Below are 19,650 nucleotides of genomic sequence, written 5' to 3'. Positions count from 1 at the left end.
ACATTATATGTCCTGCGAGCACACAAGTCATTTTTGGTATTGGTGCTGGAACAACCTCATCTAAGCACACAAGTAAAATACGTAATAAAATACAACAATTATAATAATGCATTTTGTAAGTCTTCTACAAGGTCATTAATAAACATACAAAAATTTGGGGACACAATGCAGTCCGTGAATAAACCACCTTCTGTTTTTTATTATTCAGACAGTTTTAAATCTTAATTCCACATATTTTCCACCAGATCCATCATTCTCCATCCTTTATTGCATATTATCTAATACCTTTCATAAAGCATATCTACATTACCAACACTGACCTCATAGCTGTGCTGACATCCTGTGGCTAATATTACTCCGCTAATAAGTAGAATCCCCAACACTGACCCCGAGTTACCACACTGGTCACTGTGACCACATCCAAGGGTGTTCAAGTTTATATTCACCCCCGTTGTCCATTAAAAAAAATACAGACAACGAACCAATGGAAAAAAAAATCAAGATTTCTGAAAGGCTCTTACCATTCACCGACTCGGATAAGGGTTTGTCAAGTCCAGTTGTTTTGTCACCATGATCTTCCTGCTGAGATCCCACATTAGATATAAGAAAAAAAGACAAAACAGCAGTTTATCTTATATCAGATGAAGAAGAAAAGCCAAAGCTTAATTACGTCAGTCTAGGAACCTGAGCTCCATCTACCTGATGATCCAGGAGGACATTCTGCTTCTCCTCTGGACGACCCTGGGAATACAGAGGACTGGGACTTCTCTCTGGTGGATTTCTCTGACTGGACTCATCTATAGGAAGTATACACAGTGACTGAATACATCGTCTACATGTGATGATCAGATGATGGGGAGTCTAGGGGACCTCAGACCCGGCTTCTCCTCTATAATCAGTATGGTCTCCTCTTACCCGGAGATGTGAGGGGCTGGTGATCCTCCATCATGACGTTCTTGTACAGATCCTTGTGTCCTTCTATATACTCCCACTCCTCCATGGAGAAATAGATGGTGACGTCCTGACACCTTATAGGAACCTGACACACACAATGACCCGCCATTAGCAGACTCCTCCCCCGGCGTTATTATATAATGTCCCAGCATTCCCGGCAGCGCTCACCTCTCCGCTCAGCAGCTCAGTGATCCTGTGGGTCAGTTCTAGGATCTTCTGCTCATTGATCAGTGAATGAGGTGGAGGCTCGGTGATGTCACTTGGGGTCCTGCTCCGTCCTCCTGATTCACGGGAGGTCACACACTCCCCAGACGACGTCTTCACCACTGTGTGATCCTGTGTATGAGGAGACGACGATCACTACATCTATTCTAAGGATCCTTCACCTTTCCCGTCATTTCCCTGCTTTATTCCTAGAGATCAGAGTGATGTGAAGATCTCACCTCTCCAGTGATCCAGTAGATTATCTCCAGGGTGAGGTCTAATATCCGAGCAGCTGTGTGGCTTCTGTCCTGCTCCATCTTCAGGGGATCGTTGATGGAAAGGCCCATCTTGTATAAAGAAAACTTCAGCTGCTCTTCACCCTAAAGGGAACCTGAAAAAAAGAGGATTTGGAATTAATGGAAGAATATCTTTTGGGATCCTTAGACCTGTCCTCTCCATTTCACACAGTTGACTATTCCCTCCTGTCACAGACTTTCATCCATGGATAGCACCGAGTTGGTCGCCTCCTGGATCTCCTCATTCTTTATCAACTGAACATTTTGTGTCTCCAGTTTAGAAATGACCTCTTGTCTTGCCTCTCTTTGTTTGTCTCCTTTAATGCTTTTACCTGGGTTCTCAACTCTTCTTTTAACAGAGACAACTCATGTCTTTAACCTCTTCACGAACTTTGATGTATATTTGTGTCAAAGGTCGTGTCCGAATCATTTTCTGCACATGACGGCTGATTTAATCAGCCATCTTGTACCTTTAACAGCCACTGGTGGAGCGGGGCTCTGTCCACTGCTGTTAACCAATTAAATCCCACTGTCAATCACTGACAACGGGAATTAACCCCCCACGCCAGCTGGAAGCAGATTCTAATTTCTGCCATACATAGTGCTGAGGCTTCGCTGTGTATAGCACAAGTTATCATACGATCACAGCCTCAAGTTCCCTAAGAGAACTATTTAAGTCAGTAAAAGGTATGAAAAAAGTGTTTAAAGATATGAAAAAAATAAAAAACAAAACTACAAAGATTGCCTTGCGCAGGCGTGTACTACGGAGGACATAGAATGAACGTCAATCCAATATTGCGGGCAGCATGCAGCCAGCGGGTAAGGAAAGAGTGAATCGAACACCCGAAAACTCCGCCCATATGACCGAAAACCGGTCCCGCCAAATTCAGGTGACAGATTCCCTTTAAAAGGAAGATCCCCTCATGGTTCTGTCATGGTGATCGAGAAAGCACATATGGATTAGCTGTATAGGGAGAAGTACTGTATAGGGAATTTATAATATAGCAAATAGTCAGTCTGCCCAGTGCATCACATAAGTGTATCATAAAAGTGTGGAGCTCAGAATTAACCCCTTAATGACCGCCAATACGCCTTTTAACTGACCTAAGATATAAGAGACTATCATCCCCATACAGGTGACAATCCAGCAGCTGTCGGCTGTCCACTATAGGTGACAACTTGCTGCATCAGCCAGATCAGTGTTTGCACCGTTCAAATCTGTTTAACCCCTTAGATGCCGAGTGTCAATACTGACTATATCATATAAATGGTTAACAGAGTGTGGGGGCTTCCTCTTTATCCCAATCTGTGCCCTCAGATCATGATTGTGTGGTCCTGTTGATTGCGAAGGCAATTCACAATCATATAACAGCCTTAGAGTTTGACGGCTGTTGTAACCTGTTCAGCTGTTAGTGGAATTTAGGTGGTAAAAATACACATTTTCATTTCTGTCATGCCACTTTGCATTAATTTTTGAAAATCACTGGAAGGGTTAATAAACTACCTGACTGCAGTTTTCAATATGTCAGGGGGTGCTGTTTTTAAAATGTTATAACTTTTAGGGGGTTTCCAATATATAGGACCCCTAAAGTCAATTCAACATGGATAGGACCCTTAAAAAATAAATTTTGTAAATTTCCTTGAAAAAATGAAAAATTACTGCTACATTTTCGAACCTCCCCAAATGCTAACAAAAGATCTTTTTATTACTAACAAACTTTCCTTCCTCGCCATCACCGAAACCTGGCTCACCCCCTCTGACACAGCCTCTCCTGCTGCACTTTTGTGTGGAGGATTCCACCTTTCCCACATCCCCAGCAGCAAGCATGGTGGAGGAGTTGGTTTTCTCCTATCAGAAAACTGCTCCTTCACCCCAATCCCACTGCCACCCTCTGTTACATCTGTGCATCTACTCCCCCTCCAACCTCCAACTGGCTGTCAATCACAACCTCCCAGGGCCGGCCACCACCTTCTTCGACCACTTCACCACCTGGCTACTTTATTTCCTTTCCGCTGACATCTCCTGTGTCAGGGTCACTGTCACAGTGTACAAGGGGAGATATGTGTCACTCCGCATGTTGGCGTCAGTGGTATGAAACCAGGATATTTTTTCTCCAGCACACTAAGTGTTGGGAGGGTTAATGTAAGCTGCATACATGGGATGGTTTCATGTGAACACTCATAGAGTGGGAGGGAGAGTGCTCACCATATCATTTCCTGCAGCCGACACCCGGCATGTGTACTAACAGGACCTGTGGTGATGTCACAATCATGTAATCATCACATGGTCCTGGTTAAATACCTGGACATGTGAGGCAGTCTGTGTGGTGTCTTTGGAGAGGAAGTACTCCCACATAGCTACAAGAAGGAGTGGAGGACATTGCCAGGTGCCTACAGGTGGAGACCTGCAGAGAAAAGGACTCTGTTAAACTTTGTTTTGTTTTTTCGTTAAGCCAGAAAGGCTGTTTTTGTTTTGTGAACCCTGCCTTGGTGTATGCTGACTTCAATAAACCAGCAGGTGCTTCACCACCAAAGTGTTCCCGTGTCTACCTGAGGAAGCAGCTAAGCGGGTCAACCCCTCATACCCCACTATCATCTTGGACAACTTCAACTTCCCCATTGACACTTCCCTCTTAGCTGCCACTAAACTTCTATATCTCATTTCCTCCTTCGGCCTCAATCAATGGTCTTCTGCAGCCACTCACAAAGATGGACACACATTGGACCTCATCTTCACCCACCTCTACCCTCTATCTAACCTCTCTAACTCACCTCTTCCTCTTTCTGACCACAAAATACTTATATTCTCTTCCCTCTCCACTCCATGTCCAGAATCCCCACTCCACAAACTTGCACACCCTCGCAGAAATCTTAAACACCTTGACCTACACTCACTGTCTGAATCCCTCCCCTCTCTCACAGACATAAGTTCCTTACACAATCTGGATGCAGCTGCCGCTTTATATAACACCACAATAGCTGTAGCTCTGGAATCAGTTGCCCCTCTCACACATACCAAAGTTCGCAAAATCAACAGACAGCCCTGGCACACCAGCCTGACCAAAGAACTGAGACGGGCTACCAGGGTTGCTGAGCGGAGATGGAAAAGATACCACTCCAACGACCACTTCATGGCATTCAGACAGTTCCTCACCACTTTCAAGGCCACACTCGCTGCAGCAAAACAAATGTTACAAGAACACTGCTAGGTCAGATAGGGGCAGGTCAGGTCTCATGAATTCTTTTGAACTCTGGGGGAACCGTTACTTTGGGCAACCATGTACTGCAGCTTCCTCGGGCACAAGAAGGATCCACTTGTTCACACAGATACAATTGATAGAGTCCTCATGAGCATGAACAGTGTAGTTTAATGTCAGAGCACATCCAGTATAATTCAAGTCTCTTAAGCACAGGCTTTATAAACAGTACAGCTGCTTCTTAGAGGCACATTGACTAACAGTCTCTTTTGATAGCACAGTTCAGCACAGATTAAGACTCTTTACAAAGGCACAGTAATACACAGCATTCCTTCTAGCAGTGTAATGGAGGAGGGGGGGGGAGTTTGCTGAGGGAGATTATCCTTGTAAGACAACTTCTTCCAGTTCTTGTTTTCCTGTTCCTGATAGACTTTCTCAACTAGAAGTACTGAGAGTTAACCCAACTCCACTCTGTAATGAAATCCTGTGTCTCTATGGTTCACTTGTGTGAACTTTTGTGAGACAGATCACAGAAACACACCACTCATCCCTTCTGCTGCCAGAACAGTAAACATGTTTCCCACAATCCTCCTGGAGCCCTGCTAACCACTCCGTCTCCTGTGACTGTGTTAACCCCTCTAGTTGCTGGGTGCTTTTGAAGTACAGCATTTAGCACTACCTCTGCATGTTACACAAACCTACTTTTCATCTCTCATATCCTCCATGTCTCACAACCCTAAACAGTTATTCAACACTTTCAATTCTCTCCTCCGTTCCACAGCACCTCCTCCCTCTCCACTCATCTCAGCTTAAGACTTTGACTCATTTTTCAAGAGGAAGATTGATAACATCAGAGACAGTTTTGGTCGACAACCCCCCAGAGCCCTTCCTCCTAACTGCTCAGGCCTCCTCCTCCAAAACCAACTTCTCCACCATTACAGAAAATCGACTCTCCACTCTACTCTCAAGATCACATCTCACCATCTCTTCACTTTACCCGATCTCATCCCACTTCATCACAAACCTCACCACAGTCTTCATCCCAACCCTAACCCAACTCTTCAACATATCACTAACAACTGGTGTTTTCCCCTCAAGCTTTAAACATGACTGAATCATGCCTATCCTCAAAAAGCCCTCTCTTTCCTCATCCTCTGTATCTAGCTATTGCCCTATATCACTTCTCTCCTATGCTTCAAAACTACTGGAACAACACGTCCATCTTGAACTATCATCCCACTTCTCTTTCTGCTCCCTCTTCGACCGCTTACAATCTTCCAGCAGCATCACTCCACTGAAACTGCCCTAACTAAAGCCATCAATTACCTATTAACTGCCAAAGCCGAGCGACACTACTCTGTCCTCCTCCTGGACCTGTCCTCTGCCTTTGACACAGTTGACCACTCCCTATTACTATAGACCCTCTCATCTCTTGGCTTCACAGACTTGGCCCTATCCTGGATCTTATCATAGCTAACAGACCGGACATTCAGCATCTCGCACTCACACACCACCTTCTCACCTCGCCTCCTATCTGTCGGAGTCCCACAAGGTTCAGTCCTTGGGCCCCTGCTCTTCTCCATTTACACCTTTGGCCTCGGACAGCTCATAGAATCTCACGGCTTTCAGTATCACCTCTATGCTGATAACACACAGATCTACATCTCTGGACCAGATATCACCACCCTACTAACCAGAATCTCTCAATGTCTGTCCACTATTTCATCCTTCTTCTCCGCTAGATTTCAAAAACTTAATATGGACAAAACAGAATTCATTGTCTTTCCCCTATCTTATTCGACTCCCTCAATGGACCTATCCATTACAGTAAATGGCTGCCCACTCTCCCCAGTCCCACAAGCTCGCTGCCTTGGGGTAATCCTTTACACTGATCTCTCCTTCAAACCACATATCCAAGCCCTTTCCACTTCCTGCCGACTTCAAGTCTAAAATATTTCCTGGATCCGTACATTCCTCATCCAAGAATCTGCAAAACCCCTAGTCCATGCCCTCATCATCTCCCACCTCTACTACTGTAACGTCCTGCTCTGTGGCCTCCCCTCGAACACTCTTGCACCTCTCCAATCTATTCTAAACTCTGCTGCCCGACTAATCCACCTGTCCCCCCGCTATTCCCCGGCCTCTCCCCTCTGTCAATCCCTTCACTGGCTCCCCATTACCCAGAGACTCCAGTACAAAAGCCTAACCATGACGTACAAAGCCATCCACAACCTGTCTCCTCCATACATCTGTGACCTTGTCTCCCGGTACTTTCCTGCACGCAACCTCCGATCCTCACAAGATCTCCTTCTCTACTCCCCTCCTATCTCCTCTTCCCACAATTGCATAGAAGATTTCTCTCGCGTATCACCCCTACTCTGGAACTCTCTACCACAACACATCAGACTCTCGCCTACCATCGAAACCTTCAAAAAGAGCCTGAAGACCCACCTCTTCCGACAAGCCTACAACCTGCAGTAACCACCGATCGACCAAACCGCTGCACGACCAGCTCTACCCTCACCTACTGTATTCTCACCCATCCCTTGTAGATTGTGAGCCCTCGCGGGCAGGGTCCTCTCTCCTCCTGTATCCTCACCCATCCCTTGTAGATTGTGAGCCCTCGCGGGCAGGGTCCTCTCTCCTACTGTATCCTCACCCATCCCTTGTAGATTGTGAGCCCTCGCGGGCAGGGTCCTCTCTCCTCCTGTATCCTCACCCATCCCTTGTAGATTGTGAGCCCTCGCGGGCAGGGTCCTCTCTCCTCCTGTATCCTCACCCATCCCTTGTAGATTGTGAGCCCTCGCGGGCAGGGTCCTCTCTCCTCCTGTACCAGGCGGGACTTGTATTGTTCAAGATTATTGTACTTGTTTTTATTATGTATACCCCTCCTCACATGTAAAGCACCATGGAATAAATGGCGCTATAATAATAAATAATAATAACAAATGACAAAAGTGATTAGGGTGTAAAAACAGATATTCATAAATTTAACATTTTAGGTATCAGACCACCCCTTTGAGAAATTCAAAAATGGCAGAAATGCATTTTTTCCAATATTTCCCCTCAGTTGGAATAGTTATGGAACAGTTCTCCTGATCATTAGCCGGTAAGTGCCAGGGGTCATTGAAACAACTCATCAAGATAACACCTCGTCATGGGGACAAAAAAAAAGTCATGGGGAGGAAAAAAAAGCAAAAAGTGTCCAGGAAGAGTCAAAATAACTAATAATAATAATAAACCCATAAATCCCTGCGGCCCGTAGTCCTATAACCGTTATATACCGCACATTAGACAGGGGCTTCTGTGCTGCAGACCCCGGGGGGGATACATCACTTCTTACTGGACTGTGAGCGGACAGGAGAGCGAGGAGGAAACACAAATCTCCTGGAGCCGCGGTCTCTGCGTCTTCTTCGATGTCTGGGCCCCGGGGAGGTTTTCTGGTTCTCTGTTCTCCAGCATGTGAGGCAGGAAGTGTAGCAGGAGGGGGCGGGGTTTATGCTGCCGACTTCCTGTCCCTGCAGTGAGCGCGGCCATCTTGTTGGTGGGAGTCTCCTAGTTCCCAGTATTCGCGGTATTAGGTTATGTGCACACGTTGCGGATTTCCTGCGGATCCGCAGCGTTTTTTGCGGTGCAGAAACGCTGCAGATCCGCAAGTGATTTACAGTACAATGTAAATCAATGGTAAAAAAAAATGCTGTGCTAATGGTGTGGAAAATTCCATGCGGAAACGCTGCAGATTAAAAGAAGTAGCATGTCACTTCATTTTTGGGAATCTGCAGCGTTTTTGTACCCATTCTATTATAGAAAACCACAGGGGTAAAAAACGCAAGAAATCTGCAAAAAATCCGCAACAAAAACGCACAAAACCTGCACAAAAAACGCGACAAATCCGCAACTGCATTTTCTGCCAAGAGATGCAGAATCCGCACCAGAAATTCCTAAGCCTAATCTGCAACGTGTGCACAGAGCCTTACACATGGTGGCAGCAGGCAGCTGCTCCTCCTGAGCTCAAGGGCAGAGTAGATAATCATAATAATAATTTTATTTATAAAGCGCCAACATATTCCGCAGCGCTTTACAAATGATAGAGGGGAATTGTACAGACAATAAACATTACAGCATAACAGAAATACAGTTCAAAATAGATACCAAGAGGAATGAGGGCCCTGCTGCTCGCAAGCTACAAACTATGAGGAAAAGGGGAGACACGAGAGGGGGATGGTAACAATTGCTTTAGTTATTCGGACCGGCCATAGTGTAAGGCTCGGGTGTTCATGTAAAGCTGCATGAACCAGTTATCTGCCTAAGTATGTAGCAGTACAGACACAGAGGGCTAATACTGCATAAAGTGTATGAGAACATGATGCGAGGAACCTGATAATTGTTTAAGTTTTTTGAATGGGCCACACAGGGATAGTTAGGTTAAAGCGTTGAGGCGGTAGGCCAGTCTGAACAAATGAGTTTTTAGGGCACGCTTAAAACTGTGGGGATTAATCGTATTAACCTGGGTAGTGCATTCCAAAGAATCGGTGCAGCACGTGTAAAGTCTTGGAGACGGGAGTGGGAGGTTCTGATTATTGAGGATGCTAACCTGAGGTCATTAGCGGAGCGGAGGGCACGGGTAGGGTGGTAGACTGAGACCAGGGAGGAGATGTAGGGTGGTGCTGAGCCATGGAGCGCTTTGTGGATGAGGGTAGTAGTTTTGTACTGGATTCTGGAGTGGATGGGTAACCAGTGTAATGACTGGCACAAGGTAGAGGCATCGGTGTAACGGTTGGTGAGGAATATGATCCTGGCTGCAGCATTCAGCACAGATTGGAGCGGGGAGAGTTTGGTAAGAGGGAGGCCGATTAGTAGAGAGTTACAATAGTCCAGACGAGAATGAATAAGTGAGACAGTAAGAGATTTTGCAGAGTTGAAACTGAGAAAAGGGCGAATTCTAGAAATGTTTTTGAGGTGCAGATAAGAAGAGCGAGCCAGTGATCGGATGTGGGGGGGGGGGTGAATGAAAGCTCGGAATCAAGGATGACCCTGTTGTGAATTCTGCTTTTGGGTTCCCTCCAGTGGTTGTAGGTGGGAATGCAGTTGTCTCTGAGTCGCAGTCCTGGCCAGGTGTATCTGCTGATTGCAGTTCTGACTGGGATATTTAGGTGTGCAGGATTCATTAGTCCTTGCCAGTTGTCAATGTTTCTTGTGAAGTGTTGGATCACTTTCTGGCTTCTCCTGCTTAACTGCCAATTCAGCAAAGATAAGTGTCTGTTTCTTTTTCTGTGGCACACATGCAGTGTGCTTATATTCTGTGCTATTCATTTGTTTTTCTCTTGTCCAGCTTAGACTGTGTCAGTGTTTTTTCAGTCTTGTTGGATTCTCTGGAGTTGCAGATATACGCTCCACATCTTTATTTAGATGGTGGAGTTTTTGTACTTTCTGCTGTGGATATTTTTGGAAGGATTTTTAATACTGACCGCTTAGTATCCTGTCCTATCCTTTCCTATTTATCTAGTGTGGCCTAATTTGCTAAATCCTGTTTCCTGCCTGCGTGTGTCTTTTCCTCTACTACTCACAGTCAATATTTGTGGGGGGCTGCATATCCTTTGGGGTTCTGCTCTGAGGCAAGGTAGAATTCCTATTTCTATCTATAGGGGTATTTAGTCCTCCGGCTGTGTCGAGGTGTCTAGGTTTTGTTAGGCACACCCCACGGCTACTTCTAGTTGCGGTGTTAAGATCAGGGTTTGCGGTCAGTATACCACCTACTCCAGTGAAAGTTTTCATGCTGCTCCAAGGTCACCTGATCATAACAGTACAACTGGCCCATAATGAGTTAAATGCATCTCAGAAGAAGGGAAGAAAGGTCTTGAGCCATTTTTTTTTCTTCAGTCTACTTTGTCTTCTCCTCCCTCTTTATCTCTGGGTGGCTGAAGAGCCTAGTGCTAGCATGAATGTTCAGGAATTAGCTTCTCGTGTAGACCAGCTTGCTGCTAGGGTACAGGGTATTTCTGATTATATTGTTCAGACTCCTGTTTTAGAACCGAAGATTCCTACTCCTGATTTGTTTTTTGGGGACAGGTCCAAATTTTTGAGTTTTAAAAACAACTGTAAACTGTTTTTTGCTTTGAGACCTCGATCCTCCGGTGATTCCATTCAGCAGGTTAAAATTGTCATCTCCCTGCTGCGTGGTGACCCGCAGGATTGGGCATTTTCCCTGGAATCTGGGAATCCGGCTTTGCTTGATGTAGGCTCCTTTTTTCAGGCTTTGGGATTGTTATATGATGAACCTAATTCTGTGGATCAAGCTGAGAAGACCTTGTTGGCCCTGTCTCAGGGTCGAGAGGCGGCAGAATTGTATTGTCAGAAATTTAGAAAATGGTCTGTGTTGACTAAATGGAATAATGATGCTTTGGCGGCAATTTTCAGAAAGGGTCTTTCTGAGTCCGTTAAAGATGTTATGGTGGGGTTTCCCACGCCTTCCGGTCTGAGTGATTCTATGTCTCTGGCCATTCAGATTGACCGGCGCTTGCGGGAGCGCAGAACTGTGCGCGCTGTGGCGTTATCCTCAGAGCAAATTCCTGAGTCAATGCAGTGTGATAGGATTCTGTCTAGAACGGAACGACAAGGTTTCAGACGTCAGAATAGGTTGTGTTATTATTGTGGCGACGCTTCTCATGTCATTTCTGTCTGCCCTAAGCGGACAAAGAGGATCGCCAGTTCAATTACCATCAGTACTGTACAACCTAAATTTTTGTTATCTGTGTCCTTGATCTGCTCATTGTCATCATTTTCTGCGTTTGTGGATTTAGGCGCTGCCTTGAACTTAATGGACTTTGAGTTTGCCAAGCGTTGTGGTTTTCCCTTGCAGCCTTTGCAGAACCCTATTCCTTTAAGGGGCATTGATGCTACACCCTTGGCTAAAAAAAAGCCCCAGTTTTGGACACAGGTGACCATGCGCATGGCGCCAGCCCATCAGGAAGATTGTCGATTTCTGGTGTTGCATAATTTGCATGATGCTATCGTGCTGGGTTTTCCTTGGTTGCAGGTACATAATCCTGTGTTGGATTGGAAGTCCATGTCTGTGACTAGTTGGGGTTGTCAGGGGGTTCATAATGATGTTCCTTTGATGTCAATCTCCTCTTCTTCCTCTTCTGAAATTCCAGAGTTTTTGTCTGATTTTCAGGATGTATTTGATGAGCCCAAGTCCAGTTTCCTTCCACCGCACAGGGACTGTGATTGTGCTATTGACTTAATTCCAGGCTGTAAGTTTCCTAAGGGTCGACTTTTCAACCTGTCTGTGCCTGAACATACCGCCATGCGGAGCTATATTAAGGAGTCTTTGGAGAAAGGGCATATTCGACCATCTGTAGTACATGCCTGCACAAGGCAATCTTGCCTTGCGCAGGCGTGTACTATGGAGGACAGAGAATGAACTTCAATCCAATATTGCAGCCAGCATGCAGCCAGCGGGTAAGGAAAGGGTGAATCAAACACCCAAAAACCCCGCCTCCATGGCTGAAGATTGTTCCCTCCAAATTCAGGTGACAGTGTCCCTTTAAACCCTTGACCGATTTGACGAAGAAAGGCGCTGATGTGGCGAATTGGTCCTCTGCGGCTGTCTCTGCCTTTCAGGAGCTTAAACGTCGTTTTACTTCTGCTCCGGTGTTGCGCCAACCGGATGTTTCTCTTCCGTTTCAGGTTGAGGTTGACGCTTCTGAGATTGGGGCAGGGGCCGTTTTGTCTCAGAGGGATCCTGTTGGTTCCTTAATGAAACCGTGTGCCTTCTTTTCCCGTAAGTTTTCGCCTGCTGAACGCAATTATGATGTCGGCAATCAGGAGTTGTTGGCTGTGAAGTGGGCGTTTGAGGAGTGGCGACATTGGCTTGAGGGAGCTAAGCACCATATTGTGGTCTTGACCGATCATAAGAATCTGATTTACCTCGAGTCTGCCAAACGGCTGAATCCTAGACAGGCTCGATGGTCCTTGTTTTTTTCCCGTTTTGATTTCGTGGTCTCGTACCTTCTGGGTTCTAAGAATATTAAGGCTGATGCCCTCTCTAGGAGTTTTTGCCTGATTCTCCTGAGGTCTTAGAACCGGTCGGTATTCTGAAAGAAGGGGTGGTCCTTTCTGTCATTTCCCCTGATTTACGACGGGTTCTTCAGGAATTTCAGGCTGACAAACCTGACCGCTGTTCTGTGGGGAAACTGTTTGTTCCTGACAGATGGACTAGTAGAGTGATTTCTGAGGTTCACTGTTCCGTGTTGGCTGGTCATCCTGGCATTTTTGGTACCAGAGACTTGGTTGGTAGGTCCTTTTGGTGGCCTTCTTTGTCGCGTGATGTGCGGTTTTTTGTGCAGTCCTGTGGGACTTGTGCGCGGGCCAAGCCTTGTTGTTCCCGTGCTAGTGGGTTGCTTTTGCCATTGCCAGTCCCTGAGAGGCCCTGGACGCATATTTCGATGGATTTTATTTCTGATCTTCCGGTCTCCCAGAAGATGTCTGTTATCTGGGTTGTTTGTGACCGGTTCTGTAAGATGGTTCATTTGGTGCCTTTGCCTAAATTGCCTTCCTCTTCAGATTTGGCTCCGTTGTTTTTTCAGCATGTGGTTCGTTTGCATGGTATTCCGGAGAATATTGTGTCTGACAGAGGTTCCCAGCTTGTTTCTAGGTTTTGGCGGGCCTTTTGTGCTAGGCTGGGCATTGATTTGTCTTTTTCTTCTGCATTTCATCCTCAGACAAATGGCCAGACAGAGCGAACTAATCAGACTTTATAGAATTATTTCAGATGCTTTGTGTCTGCTGATCAGGATGATTGGGTGGCCTCCTTGCCATTGGCCGAGTTTGCCCTTAATAATCGGGCTAGTTCGGCTACTTTGGTTTCGCCTTTCTTTTGTAATTTTGGTTTTCATCCTCGTTTTTCTTCTGGGCAGGTTGAGCCTTCTGACTGTCCTGGTGTGGATTCTGTGGTTGACAGGTTGCAGCAGATTTGGGCTCATGTGGTGGACAATTTGGTGTTGTCTCAGGAGGAGGCTCAACGTTTTGCTAACCATCGTCGGTGTGTTGGTTCCCGGCTTCGGGTTGGGGATCTGGTCTGGTTGTCTTCCCATCATGTTCCTATGAAGGTTTCTTCCCCTAAGTTTAAGCCTCGGTTTATTGGTCCTTATACAATTTCTGAGATTATTAATCCGGTGTCTTTTCGTTTGGCACTTCCGGCCTCTTTTGCTATCCATAATGTCTTCCATAGATCTTTATTGCGAAAATATGTGGTGCCCGTTGTTCCCTCTGTTGATCCTCCGGTCCCTGTGTTGGTTGATGGAGAGTTGGAGTATGTGGTTGAGAAGATTTTGGATTCTCATTTTTCGAGGTGGAGGTTTCAGTACCTTGTCAAATGGAAGGGTTATGGCCAGGAGGATAATTCTTGGGTTTTTGCCTCTGATGTCCATGCTGCTGATTTGGTCCGTGCCTTTTATCTGGCTCATCCTGATCGTCCTGGGGGCCCTGGTGAGGGTTCGATGACCCCTCCTCAAGGGGGGGGGGGGTACTGTTGTGAATTCTGCTTTTGGGTTCCCTCCAGTGGTTGTAGGTGGGAATGCAGTTGTCTCTGAGTCGCAGTCCTGGCCAGGTGTATCTGCTGATTGCAGTTCTGACTGGGATATTTAGGTGTGCAGGATTCATTAGTCCTTGCCAGTTGTCAATGTTTCTTGTGAAGTGTTGGATCACTTTCTGGCTTCTCCTGCTTAGCTGCCAATTTAGCAAAGATAAGTGTCTGTTTCTTTTTCTGTGGCACACATGCAGTGTGCTTATATTCTGTGCTATTCATTTGTTTTTCTCTTGTCCAGCTTAGACTGTGTCAGTGTTTTTTCAGTCTTGTTGGATTCTCTGGAGTTGCAGATATACGCTCCACATCTTTAGTTAGATGGTGGAGTTTTTGTATTTTCTGCTGTGGATATTTTTGGAAGGATTTTTAATACTGACCGCTTAGTATGCTGTCCTATCCTTTCCTATTTAGCTAGTGTGGCCTAATTTGCTAAATCCTGTTTCCTGCCTGCGTGTGTCTTTTCCTCTACTACTTACAGTCAATATTTGTGGGGGGCTGCATATCCTTTGGGGTTCTGCTCTGAAGCAAGGTAGAATTCCTATTTCTATCTATAGGGGTATTTAGTCCTCCGGCTGTGTCGAGGTGTCTAGGTTTTGTTAGGCACACCCCACGGCTACTTCTAGTTGCGCTGTTAAGATCAGGGTTTGCGGTCAGTATAGGTACCACCTACTCCAGTGAAAGTTTTCATGCTGCTCCAAGGTCACCTGATCATAACATGACCCCAAGGCAGCGGGCATGTTGCTTTGGAGTAATGGTGGAACCGCACACGGAGATGGCAATGTCAGGCAAAGGTAGGTTAGTAGAGGGAGAAAACACGAGGAGTTCAGTTTTTGTCAGGTTCAGTTTCAGATAGAGGGAGGACATGATGTTAGAGACAGCGGTAAGACAATTACTGGTGTTTACTAAAAAGGTCGGCGTGATAACAGGAGAAGAAGTGTATAATTGGGTGTCATCAGCATAGAGATGGTACTGGAAACCAAATCTACTGATTGTTTGTCCAATAGGGGCGGTATACAAAGAGAGGAGGAGGGGGCCTAGGACTGATCCTTGAGGAACCCCAACAGTAAGGGGAAGGTGAGAGGAGGAGGAACCAGCAAAAGATACAGTGAAGGATCGGTCAGAGAGATAGGAGAAGAACCAGGAGAGAACGGTGTCCTTGAGGCCGATGTAGCGGAGCATAGTGAGGAGGAGCTGATGATCCACAGTGTTGAATGCTGCGGAGAGATCCAAGAGAATCCAAGAGAATTAGCATGGAGTAGTGACCATTAGATTTAGCTGTTAGTAGGTCTTGTTGTTGTTGTTTAATCTTTACTTTGAGTTTTGAGTTAATGATATGCTCGTGCTCTGGGGCGGGGCTGTGGCTTAATGTGGTGCTCTGATTAGCTATTCATACTGAAGACTGCTAAAAGGTCACTGATCCCTCACTGACCCGCCCCCTAGTTTACATGATGAATATTAGATATACATATTGGAAAAAAAATAAAACCTTCTACAGGCAGGCGGTGGCAACTGCGCTGCAGCATAATTGCATATGTACTGTGTATAGAATTAATATTTCAGGTCATCCTGAAAAAAAAAAATTCATTTGAAAATGGGGTTGTCACGCACAGTATGGGGAAGACTAAGTGCAATACGAAGGGATGAGGGGGAGGAAGCCCAAAACTAGGGGGGGGGGAGTGGAGACCCCTAGGCAGATCTAAAGTCACCCTCTCGGCCCTAAACATCCCTATATAATCAGTCCCCACTACAACTAAAGACAGATGGGATAGACAAACAAGGGGAACACAACGTGAGTAGACTCAGAGAGATAACACAGACGTCCTCCAGCAAAACAAAAGACGAAGATAGCCGACGGCTATAGCTCCAAGCCTCAACTTGGGGGAAATGGAAATATCACTGGCTGTTCCGAGCAGCAGGCTGGGAGTCTATAAACACTCAGGTCCAGGTGTGTCAATTAGAGCCGGGGGAGATTGCCACTGGGTCCAAGAGTCATAACTATTAAGAAGATGTCTGCAAAGCCAATTGCAGAGACCTTCTGTAGCCAGATGCAGTGCGACTGTCTGCAGCCTCTGACACACCCGTGACAGTACCCCCCTTCTACAAGTGGCCTCCGGTTTCTCCGGAAAAGAGGTGTGAAATGAACGAACCTGTCTGGGGGCATTCACCTCTGATGCCAAGGCCTACATCCTTTCCTCTGGACTGTAACCCTTCCAGTGCACTAAGTATTGTAGGGAACAATATTGGAGGTGAGAATCTACAATCCTCGAAATCCGAAACTCCAGATTTCCATCAACCACTATTAGGGGCGGCGGTAGGGGTGAGGGCTCAAGAGGTTCCACATATTTCTTGAGCAAAGACCTAAGGAAGACACTGTGGATCTTAAGAGCCTGAGGTAGCTCAAGATGAAACACTGCTGGATTAACGACGGCGGTTATTTTATAGGGACCAATAAATCTAGGTCCCAACTTCCAGGAAGGAACCTTCAACCTGATATTCGTGGTAGAAAACCACACAAAGTCATTCACATTCAGGTCCTGACCTGGCAAGCGTTTTCTGTCAGCCATAAGTTTTTACTTGTCTCCCATAATCTTCAAATTACTCAGAATTCCCCGCCACACTGAGGAGAGCGAAGAAGAAATATGTTCCTCTCCCGGAACTCCCAAAGCCCCTCCCCCGTTAAAGGTACTAATCTGTGGAGGGTAACCGTATGCACCCAAGAATGGTGACCTGCTGGTAGATTCTTGACAGTGATTATTGATCGCAAATTCTGCCAGCGGTAAGTAGGATGCCCAATCCTCCTGATTTTCGGAGGCAAAACACCTGAGGTAGGTCTCCAAATTCTGGTTATCGCGCTCGGACTGTCCATTTCACTGGTGACGGAAGGCAGAGGAAAAGGACTGCTGCACCCCCAGTCGAGAACAGAACGCCCTCCAGAACTAGGAGCTAGGAAACATGCTGATCATGCCCAGTACATGTTCAGCAAGTCTCTCTGTCAGTGCAGAGCTGAGAGTTTATACAGCATGGGGATGTTGCTGCATCTTCATGCTGTAGAAGCGATCAGCCTGCAAAAAATGATAGTCCCATAGTGGGACTAAGTAAAATAAGTTAAGAAAAAAAGTAAACATTTTTTTTTAAATAATTGTAAAAATATCTAAAAATAATACAAAAATCAAAAGGTATTATATCTATAATTAAATGTTTGAATAAAAAAAATAAACAATAAGAGTACATATATTTGGTATCACGACCCGACCTATAAAACTGTCTCACTAGTTAACCCCTTTAGTGAACACCGTAAAATAACAAGGCAAAAAACGCTTTATCATCTTACTGTCGAACACAAAGTGGAATAAAATGCGATCAAAAAGACGGATATAAATAACCATGGTACTACTGAAAGCGTAATCTTGTCCCGCAAAAAACAAGCTGCCATACAGCTCCATCAGTGAAAAAATAAAAAAAGTTATAGCTCTCAGAATAAAGCGATGCAAAAATAATTATTTTGTCTATAAAAGTTTTTATTGTGTAAAAGCACCAAAACATGAAAAAAACTATATAAGTGGAATATTGCTGCAACCGTACTGACCCGAAGAATAAAACTGCCTTATCAATTTTACCACATGCAGAACGGTATAAACGCCCCCCCAAAAAATTCCTGAATTGCTGGTTTTTGTTCATTCTGCCTCCCAAAAATCGGAAGAGAGCGATCAAAAAATGTAATGTGCCCTAAAATAATACCAATAAAAATATCAACTCGTCCCACAAAAAACAAGACCTCACATGTGGTTCAAAGTATGTAAAAATTATAGCTCTCAAAATGTGGTGATGCAAAAACTATTTTTGCAATAAAAAGCCCACCTAAGTTACAGGTGCATGCCTCCAGAAGCACGGGCTGGGCATAACGTACTGGTGACTGCAACGTAATGGGAACTACAGCATACCGGTCACTACAACATACAGGTCACTACAACAGCCGTTTGTAATTTTCACTCCGTAACATTCATTGCTGCTTGTTTCTGGAAAACACCCATGGAGTCAAAATCGTCACTATACCTGTAGAAAATTTCCCCAAAGGGTATAGTTTCCAATATAGGATCACTTGAGAGGGGATTCTGCTCTTCTAGCTATTAGAGGCTCGTTATATGGAATCTGCAGTGTTCTAGGAAAATCTGCGCTCCAGGAGGCAAATAGCGCTCCATGCGTACCGAGTCTATCCGTATGGCTAAGTAGGATTGTACAGCCACATATGGGGTATTACCATGTTCAGTAGAAATTGTGGGACAAATTTTGGTTTACTCATTTATTGTGTAAAAATATAAAATCTGGGGCAAAAACAAAATTTTGGTGGTAAAAATGTACCGTATATACTCAAGTATAAGCTGACCTGAGTATAAGCCGAGGCACCTAATTTTGCCACAAAAAACTGGGAAAAATTATTGACTCGAGTATAAGCCTGGTTTGCATTGTCCCCTCATCCCTATCCTTGTATGCATGGCTCCTCATCCCTATACTTGTAAGCATAGCTCCTCATCCTTGTCCTGGTATGCATGGCTCTTTATCCCTGTCCTTGTGCATGGCTTCTCATCCCTGTCCTGATATGCATGGCTCGTTATCCCCGTCCTTGTATGCATGGCTCCTTATCCCTGTTCTTGTCTGCATGGCTCCTCATCCCTGTCCTGCATAGCTCCTCGTCCGTCTTTCTATGCATGGATCCTCAGCCCTGTCTGCATGGATTCTCATCCCTGTCCTGGTATGCATGGCTCCTTATCCCCATCCTTGTCTGCATGGCTCCTCGTCCCTATCTTTATATGCATGGATCCTCATCCCTGTCCTTGTCTGCATGGCAACTCATCCCTGTCCTGGTATGCATGGTTCCTCATCCCGATCCTTGTATGTATGGCCCCCCATGAGAAAAGCATAACAAAAATAACCCTCCTACTTACCTTCCCTGCACGCCCTCACAGCATCTTGTTCCAGCTTCCAGCAGCTCCTGTGGTCAAGCGATCACATGTTCCTGCTCATTAAGGTAATGAATATTCACCTCTCTCCACTCAGCCGGGACACGTGATCACCCGGCTGCAGGAGATGCTGGAAGCCAGAATAACAAGATGGTGCGAGGGCACGCAGGGAAGGTAAGTAGTTTTTTTTACAGCTGCTGGAAGTCAGCGGCTGTAACTGTGTGTGCGCTATAAGAGAAATGAATATTCATTGCAATGCAGTGAATATGCATTTCTTTTTAGCAGTGGGCAGTTATAGCCGCAGCCGCCAGCTTCTGCCTCCTGTGATTCGCTGCTCCCCCGCTGGCTTCTGGGACAATCACTCGTGTATAAGCAGAAGGGGCATTTTCAGCACAAGAATTCAGCACTGTGTCTGAAAAATATTTCCTGATTACATGTAGGGTATTGGCGCATTC

General features: G+C 45.6%; 1 pseudogene; it reads right to left on the bottom strand.

The window, feature by feature from the left end:
• LOC138671841 (zinc finger protein 850-like) overlaps positions 1-19,650 on the bottom strand; it is a 187,626-nt pseudogene that overhangs the window by 112,039 nt on the left and 55,937 nt on the right.

This window comes from Ranitomeya imitator, chromosome 3 (assembly GCF_032444005.1).
Source record: "Ranitomeya imitator isolate aRanImi1 chromosome 3, aRanImi1.pri, whole genome shotgun sequence".
Classification (NCBI taxonomy): domain Eukaryota; kingdom Metazoa; phylum Chordata; class Amphibia; order Anura; family Dendrobatidae; genus Ranitomeya; species Ranitomeya imitator.
The sequence above is the reverse complement of the archived record's forward strand: the minus strand, read 5'-3'. Positions and strand labels throughout refer to the sequence as shown.